The sequence below is a fragment of the Eulemur rufifrons genome, chromosome 7 (genome assembly GCF_041146395.1).
Source record: "Eulemur rufifrons isolate Redbay chromosome 7, OSU_ERuf_1, whole genome shotgun sequence".
Taxonomy (NCBI): domain Eukaryota; kingdom Metazoa; phylum Chordata; class Mammalia; order Primates; family Lemuridae; genus Eulemur; species Eulemur rufifrons.
The window spans coordinates 92427025-92436707 of record NC_090989.1 but is presented as its reverse complement, the minus strand read 5'-3'; the positions used below and the strand labels follow the sequence as shown (position 1 = coordinate 92436707).

Below are 9683 nucleotides of genomic sequence, written 5' to 3'. Positions count from 1 at the left end.
TCTCTTTTTGCTTTTGCCTCACTTTTTTCTTTTACCTCAGGAGAGCCTCAGAAAGGAAATTCAATAGCTTCCCCCAATGGCCTCATTCTTAAAAATTAATTAATACTAAAACATTCTTTCAAGAAATGCTATATGTTCAGAAATATGTTATATGTTCACAGAGATATGGAAACCAAATTATTCCCAACCTTAACCTATTGCTATATTTTTTGAAATTTTTTTCTTGTGAATTATTCTGTTTCAAATTTGGTTTTAACATGATTTTTAAAATTAATTGTCACAAGATGGGTTCCCACAAAGTATCTGAGATGGAGAATAAGGAGCGGATGTCTACTAGTGGGAGTGCCCTCAGAATCAACAACTGTGGATGGGAAGGGAGAGAAACAGGAATGAGCAGGAGAAAAGAATGTGTGATGCAGTCACACAAAAACTTCAGCCCACCTCATGGGAGGTTCTGAGGCTGACATGGCCCTTCAGAGTAGTCCTCACTTAGGGCCCAGGGCCAGGCTTTTAGACTTCACATGAACTGGTCATTGGATTTGGGCCATCCCAGGAAGAGACATGCCCTTGGATAAAGAGGTTATTACCTTCAGCAGAGGCAGGTACCAAGGAGAGGTGAGAGCTGAAGGCTGCAGACTGACAGCACTCCGGGACCTGGGATAGAAGTCCTTCATTTCTGAAGGGGACCCAGGGGGCAGATCTGATAGAATCCATGACACTAGTCTACCATGAGCAGAGGTTGACACATTCAGTGAGTCTAAATCAAGCTGTTTTGAGCTGAGGCACACTCACAGCTCTGGCACACAAAATAATCTAGCAGATGCTGCTTTCTTTGCCTACCTATTTGCATCCTTGACATTTTAGTTTTCTTTGCATATTTAGAAGACCAACCAATGATGTGATTTGTTTTCTGATCTTTTGTGTTACAAATCACCATGAAGATTGCAGCTACATTTGACTGACAATGGGTCTGTTATATTGCTGTCTACGTGTAGTTCTCCTAAAAATATGGTAGATTTCAATATAGTTTCTCTAGTGACCTTGTTTAATTTGAATGGACATTTTTAATTAGAGCCTGCAAAATTTCTAAATGTGCCATATGGTTTGCATAAAAGATTTAGAATAGAAGGAAGGATAATTATTGTCTGTGGAATAGCTAAAAGAATGTTTAACTAGCCAACAGTCAAATGTGAGTCAGATGTAAAAGAAAAACTGAAGTAAAAGTAATCGGTTTTGAATTAAATGTAATAATTTTTTCTGGACTTTTCATTTTCCATAAAATTTGTGAGTAAAACTTTAATAAAAGTGTTAAAGAGTCACCACCCACAAAAAGAAAACTTATGTAGGCATATCTTGTTTTATTGTACTTTGCTTTATTGCACTGCACTGATACTGTATTTTTTACAAATTGAAAGTTTGTAGCAACTCTCTGCCCAGCCACTTTTCCAGCAGAATGTGCTCACTTTGTGTCTCTGTTGCATTTTGATAATTCTAGCAGTATTTCAAAATTTTAAATTACTGTATATGTTATGGTTATCTGTGATCAGTGATTTTTGATGTAGCCATTGAAATTGTTTTGGGGTACAACAAAACATGTCCAAATAAGATAATGAACTTAATGATAAATGTTGTGTGTGTTCTGACTACTCTACCAACTGGCTGTTCTCTCATCTCTTTCCATCTCCTCAGGCCTCCCTATCCCCTGAAACCGAACGACATTGAAATTGGGCCAATTAATAATCCTACAATGGCCTCTAAGTATTCAAGTGAAAAGAAGAATCTCATGTCTCTCACTTTAAATCAAAAGCTAGAAATGATTAAGCTCAGTGAGGAAAGCATGTCAAAAGCCAAGACGGGCTAAAAGCTAGGCCTCTTGTGCCAAACATGTAGCCAATTTGTGAATACCAAGGAAAAGTTCTTGAAAGAAATTAAAAGTGCTACTCCAGTAGAATAATAAGAAAGCAAAACAGCCTTATTGCTGATATGAGGAAAGTTTTAGTGGCCTAGGTAGAAGATCCAACCAGCCACAGCATTCCCTTAAGACAAAGCCTAATGTAGAGCAAGGCTCTAACTCTCTTCAATTCTAAGTAGGCTCAGAGAAGTGAGGAAGCTGCAGAAGAAAACTTAGAAACTAGCAGAGGCTGGTTCATGAAGTTTAAGGAAAGAAGCCATCTTCATAACATAAAGATGTAAGGTGAAGCAGCAGGTGCTGATGTAGAAACTGCAGCAAGTTATCCAGAAGGTCAATGTAGGATCACTGATGAAGGTGGCTACACTAAACAACAGATTTTCAACAGAGACCAAACAGCTTTCTGTTGGAAGAAGATGCTATCTAGAACTTTCAGAACTAGAGAGAAGATGGCAATGTGTGGCTTCAAAGCTTCGAAGGATAGGCTGACTGTCTTGTTAGGGGGTAACGCAGCTCGTGACTTCAATTTGAAGCCAATGTTCATTTATCATTCCAAAAATCCTACGGTTCCTAAGAATTTTGCTAAATCTACTCTTCCTGTGTTCTACAAATGGAACAACAAAGCATGTATGACAGCACATTTGTTTACAGCATGGTTTACTGAATACTTTTAAACCCACAGTTAATACTTACTGCTCACGGGAAAAAAAGATTCCTTTCACAATATTACTGCTCTTTGACAATGCACCTGGTCACCAAAGAGCTATGATGTAGATATAGAAAGAGATTAATATTTTTTTCATGCCCGCTAGTACAATACACATTCTGCAGCTCATGGATCAAGGAGTGATTTCAACTTTCAAATCTTATTTTTTAAGAAATAACATTTTATAAGGCTATAGCTGCCACAGATAGTGAGTCCTCTGATGGATTTGGGCAAAATAAATTGAAAAAACCTTCTGGAAAAGATTTGCCATTCTAGATGCCATTAGAACACTTATGATTCATGGGAGGAGGTCAAAATACCAACTTTAACAGGACTTTAGAAGAAGTTGATTCCAATCTCCATGTCTGACTTTGAGGGATTGAAGACTTCAGTAAAGAAAATGACTGCAGATGTAGTAGAAAGAGTAAGAGAACTAGCATTAGAAGTGGAGCCTGAAGATGTGACCGAATTGCTGGAATCTCATGATCAAACTTTAATGGATGAGGAGTTGCTTTTTATGAATAATAAAATGGTATCTTAAGATGAAATCTCCTGGTGAAGATACTGTGAACATTGTTGAAATGACAACAAAGGATTAAGAATATTACATAAACTTAGTTGATATGATAAAGCAGCAGCAGGGTTTGAGAGTTTGAAAGAAGTTCTACTCTGGGTAAAATGCTACCAAACAGCATCACATGCTACAGAGAAATCTTTCATGAAAGGAAGAGTCAATTGATGTAACAAACTTCGTTGTTGTCTTATTTTAAGAAATTGCCACAGCCACCTCAACCTTCAGCAAGCACTGCCCTCATCACTCAGCGGCCATCAACATTGAGGCAAGATCCTCTACCAGCAAAAAGATAACAACTCACTGAAGGCTAGATGATTGTTAGCATTTTTAGCAAAAAAGCATTTTTAATTAAGGTATGCATTGCTTTTTGACATAATGCTATTACACAGTTAATAGGCTACAGCAGAGTGTAAGCATAACTTTTATATGCACTGGGAAACCAAAAAATTCATGTGACTCACTTTATTTCAATATTTGCTTTATTGATGTGGTCTGGAACTGAACCCACATTATCTATCAGTTATGCCTGTATCATGTTACAGTTATCAGATGTGTTATAACTTACTCTACCATGTGTTTATAGCAGTTACTTAAGACTACATTAAAACTTGAAAAAGAAGCACCATTCTCTGTTTATATCAAAATTTTGAAAAATTTTCTGTGTAGTAAATATCGATGCTTTTGCCTAAAGTTAAGATTTTGAAATGTAGGCAATAGGCCTTGCTTTTAGTCCATCTTAAGTTACAGAGGAAGTTAAAGAAAACTCTAGGAAAGGCATATTTGTAGATATTATATTATATATAGGTATGTAATATATTCACTGTTGGATAAATAGAGATTAACACCCACCTGCCATGGTGATTTCAGATCACTAGTTTTGGAGACACACGCATGTTATTTAAAAAATATAGAGGTGATTCATTCTTATTATAATATGTGTAAATAATAAGGAGAAGGGGAAATTTTCTCTTTAGTAACCCTTCATACCTTTTGTATTTACTCTTCCCTTTGCCTAGGCTTAACAGCTGGTGTCAGTTCTGTGGGAATCCTTAGTGGTCTCCTTCTAAGTATTTATAAAAATACATACATGTATGCATATATGTATATAAATATATGTGTGTGTAGATTCTATGAATTTACTTAAATGCATATACATATATACATATATGTGCAGGTTGAGTATCCATAATCCAAAATCTGAAATCTGAGCTGCTCCAAAATTTGAAACTTTTTGACTCTCAAAGGAAATGCTTATTGCAGCATTTCCAATTTGGGATTTTCAGATTAGAGATGCTCAACCAATAAGTATAATGCAAATATTCTAAAATCCAAAATCTGAAACACTTCTGGTCCCAAGTATTTATTATAAGGGATACTCTCTCTCTCTCTAACGTAGCAGTATGACATAGACTTTTTTATGCCAGCACATTTAAATAGAAATTATTCTTTCAAAACTGCTGCATAGTATTCCATAGGGTAGATTTACCATTTTTACTTAACCATGTTAAAACATGTAAACAAGTTCTTTAAGATATATTTGATCTGTTACAGTTCATTTATTTTATTACATAGGTAGGTAATTTTGTATTATTTTATTTATTCCCTTCTAAGATCAGAGTGATATCCTTTTTCTTCATATATGTTGCTTAAATTTTGCAAAAGTTTAATATTACATTCTTATTGAAATATTTTAAGACTAGAATGTTAATTATAAAGTAAATGTTCTAATATATTTTTAAACTACTTTTGTGTCCTGCCCTTCTGCATTTTCCTTTTCTCTGAGACAGCCTCTTTTATGCTTTTTCTCTTTTCTGAGAATGCAAGTTCCTCCTCAACATTATGTAATAGCAAATGCCAGGTTCTTCATAAATAAGTGCAATCCTATAAAGTCTATTTCTAAATAAAGTTTATATATTGGGTTAAACTTCCCATTTTTGAGACATATATTATAAAAACTTGACCTACTACAGCACATTCTTCCAACTTCTAATCAATGTCCATTCAACCAGAGCAGTAACTGCTTCATAAGCTAAATTAGAGTGCCGTCTTATAGTTGATAATTCTTGGTACGGCCTCTTGAGCATCAAGTGCAAATTTCAAGAGAATCCGTCCCTAGACAAATTCAGCGTTATCAGCCTGAATCCAGACAGCTTTTGCTTCCTTTTGAATGTTACTAGCTTGTACTTTTCCATCTCTTTCATTCTTGCTGCCTTTGTGAATCCACAAAATCACGTTCAGAACAGTAGTGGAAGAAAGAGCACAGGGGTTAGATGCATGTTTTCTTTACTAAAGCACTTCAGCCTCTACAAATTTCTCTTCCTTGTTCAATTCTCACTGAGAACCTCATCTATGTCTTGTTTGCCTGCAGTCAGAAACTCTTAAATGATAAGCCTGGAAATGTATTTTCCTTACATTGTCACATCAGGTACTAACAGAGTTCTCCCTTTTGGAATCAGATCCACTCTCTAAAATGAATGACTTAAATCTAGTCCATTCTGTGACATTTGTTCGAATATTTCCAACATCGGCCAAGTATATTCTTGGCACCACTGACTCTTTCAGATTGAAGATTTGTCTCTTGATAAATGAGTTGTTTTATTAGCTCTCTTTTATGTTAAGTACATTATCTTGTTTCCAAGTGAGTGCTTTTGTTTATATTTATGTATATTTTTATTCATTTTTAATTAATACATCTCTCTTTGATATCTGTTATGCCCAAGATATTATGCTAAGTTCCAGGGGTCATCTTCTTTTAGACCATACAAAGATGATTGTAGGTAGCATAGTATGAAGGAAAAGGAGCAGTAGATTTATCGTCAGAAACTGTGGGTTTGAATCTTGCCTCTGCCATTTAGTTGCTCTCTGACCCTAGCAAAATGATTGAACTTACCTTGGCTTCAGTTTCCATATATATCTCAAATGGATAGATGATATTATTTGCACTGACTTCACAAAATTAAATGAATACAAAATCACTTTGTAATTGATCAATGTAAGTGCTAACTATAGAAAATTAATTATCAATGTTTCTTGCCCTTAATGAGCTTATATTTCAGTGGAGAAGAACACAGAAATATTTACAAATAACTATAAGGCAAGATAAAATGTTCATAAGAGAGAAGGACAGAAAAAAATGCTATAGGAGTTTTCCGGGGAACTAAATCATTTCCAGTTGGAGGAACCAAGGAAGTCTTTATGTAAGATGATGAATTTTGGCTATGACCTGAAAGATGGTAGAATTTTGGCTTATGGAAAATGAAAAGATCACTCCAGGTGCAGGGTTTTGAATAAGTCAGGGCAAAGAGTTAGCAAAAAGCCTTTGCAATAATGAGTGGCACAGGTTGGCTAAGGCCTTGAGCACATAAAGCAAAGTAGTGAGATATAAGTCTAGAAGGAGGGTCATAGCTGGAGAACTGACTTGGATGCCAAGAGTTTGCACCTGTAGGTATCAGGAACACCCTGAAAACTTCGAAATTTGCCAATATACAATAACTCAATATACAGAATCAGATGGAGAGCATAATATGGTGGAATTTACTTTGGAACCTACAGGAAAAAAGCAGAAAAGGAGTGGAAATAGGCATTTTGTGGCAGAAAGAGGGAAATTAGGAGAGTCTTCATTAGCTAGCTAAAGGTTCACAATAAAATCAAAAGGGAGTAGCTCCTGGAAAGTGAGAAGTGTGTGCATGGTGACCAATGCAAAATGAAAATGTGTGGCCCCTTGTTCAAAAAGCAGGAAAAAGAAAGTGTTGTTAAAAGTTCTAAAATATAAAACTTATATTTTATGGTCTCACCCCCTCTCTCTTTCATTGTGTCAAGATGTTTTTATTTGCTATTGTGCTCTCAGGCATGGAGATACTTGGGGTGGGAGGGGGTGGAAATACTCACAGATGCCTGGGAGCCCCACCCTGCAACTCAGCTCAGGTGTGCCTGAGCCAGGACACGCTACCCTAGCTTGGGGAGGTAAAGTCGTGGAAAGTCAATGTTCCCTTCCTACCTGCTGGTGTCCCTCCTACAATGGATGGACAAGTCCTAGTGCAGAGGGATTGACTGAGATTAATGAAAAAATAAATAAATAAAAGAATATTGTTTTATTCCAGCTGGGACTTTAAAATATAGTCAGTGCATCAATTTTTGTGAACAGTAAATTTAGGGTTTTGAATTCAGCACATTTATATCTAATTTACAAGTGCTAATGTTTCCAAGATAATTTTAAGCAAAATAGCATCGGTTATATACGAGCTTTTTTATATATGAGCTTTTTTAATACTTAACTACAGGTTAAGTGACTACATTAAAAGGGAATACAATTATTTTAATGGATTTCTAATTAAATGCTTAAATCCTAGATAGTCTAGAGGTGCACTTTAAATTAAATTGATCTTTATTGGAGATTTGGTTGAAAGCTGTTGGTAAAAGAAAACTAAAAAAAAAAAAGAGAGATTCTCAATTCTGTTTTTAGTATTGGTAAACATTAGACAAGGGAAGGTATAGAAAAAGAACAGGAGAATGTAATTTAATAATGGGTGCAAAACATAAACAGACATTTCACCAAAAAAGAAGCATAACTTGTAAACAAATATAAAATATTTATTCTCAACAACAATAAAGTGCAAGTTATATAAAAGTGCCAATCTTGCTAAATAAATAAATAAATTAGCTAAATTTGCACTTTATTTGTACTATCTCGTTTATAATATTTTTTATGTTTTAGAATAACTCTTTTTCTTTGATGGAAAAACACATAATTATGGAGGTTTTTTTCCTTTCCAAATGCTTTGCAATGTGATTAGGTTACATAAATACAAAGGAACAGGGGAGGAGAAGCAGCAGCAGCAGGAGGGATGGAAAGACTAGGAAGGATGAAATAGCAAGCGCCTGTAGTTGAAAGTGTTTAATCAGAGTCTGAAAAGCCATTTGTTAAAAATGATGAAGAAGGGACTCCTATAGTGTGTAGGAGTTTGGAGTAGTTTACCTTTTAAGGTCTTTTCAAATTCTACAATTGGATAAATCAGTGATTTCTGGCATATTAATAAAAATTCCTACTAGAAGAGAAAAACAAGTGGCATTAAAAGTGACACACAATTTAACTATTTTCAAAAATATATAAAGCAAATTCAAGCTTTTGTAATATAAATAAAGAGCAATTTCTGGCATTCTTTTTATTTTTTCATTAAATCTTAGGACATATGTGAGGCATTAAGTAAAGGAAAAAATACTTATTTGCTTAATTTTTTGAGGACTTTTTATACATAGGTTACTCTAAATCTTAGAGTTTGCATCTGTCTTTCTCAAACTGTGGTCTTTGGAATACAATATCAGAATCACCTGGAAAGCTTGCTAAAATGAAGATTCCAGGGCCCTGAATCTTGCTGGATCAGAATGAGTTCTGGGAATCTTCATTTTAAACAAATTCTTCATATTATTCTTATGCACTGAAGTTTAAGTACTGCTTGTACCCTTAAAACTCAAAATGTAATCCATGATCAGCAGCATGGACATCACTTGGAATTTGTTAGAAATGCAGAATATTAAGCCATATCCCACACTTACAGAACTAGAATATTCATTTTAACAAGATTCCTGGGTATCTTGTATACACGTTGAAGTCTGGAAAGCTCTGATTAGACAATATCTAAACAGTGTCAGAATGAACTGATCTATTTTGCCACTTATGTAAGCAGTAGTTTATTTTCATTCAACAAATATTTATTGAAAATGTACACCATAACAACTAATGTTAGAGAAGAAATGAAGGACAACATCTACTGTCATGGAATCAAAAATTGTATCATTTGATAAATCCAATGATAGAGCTATATTCAAGAGACTGTGTAGTATACTGGAAGCCACCTAAATCAGCTTACATCAACTTTCCACTGGGACTGAGCTTTAAACGATGTCCTAACCAGAAAGAGAATGGGCAGAAATACATTCTAGGCAGAGGAAAGGCCGTGTCCTGTGATTTGAGAAAATGAAGCACACAGAGAAACTGCAAGTAAAAGTAGGGTTGAAGACACCACCTGGATCCAGATGTAGTACTGGTAACTAATAGACATATGAACACAGATGTATCTTTTAAATTCCATCTACCTTAGTTTCCTTATATGTAAATTGGAGCTCCTTTAATGTCATCTTCTTTATAAGGTTGTTTGAAAGATTAAATGAGAATTAGTTATATTTAAAATTTTAAAAATGTGCCTAGTAGTCATTAAATGCTCAAAAACTACTAGTGAATATTGTTAAATCATCATGGCTAGAGTATATATAGAAATGGTGAGAAATAAAAGGACAGATTTTGAAAAGAAATGTTTACCTAATTATGCATCAAAATGAGTGACTGATTGACTTGGAAGGAGAAGACATGAACACCCTGTTAAGGAGTCTGGAGACAAAGTGAGGAACCCAGGAGAACACTGACAGCTGTAGGAAAGTGAGAGGAAGAAGAGACTGTGAATGAGCCTAGAAAAAGCAGAATAGAATGTGGGAGAATT

General features: G+C 35.0%; 1 pseudogene; it reads left to right on the top strand.

Annotated features, from left to right (window-relative positions):
• The first annotated feature begins 1747 nt into the window (after positions 1 to 1747).
• On the top strand, positions 1748 to 3500 carry LOC138387753 (tigger transposable element-derived protein 1-like; annotated as a pseudogene).
• Positions 3501 to 9683: the final 6183 nt, after the last annotated feature.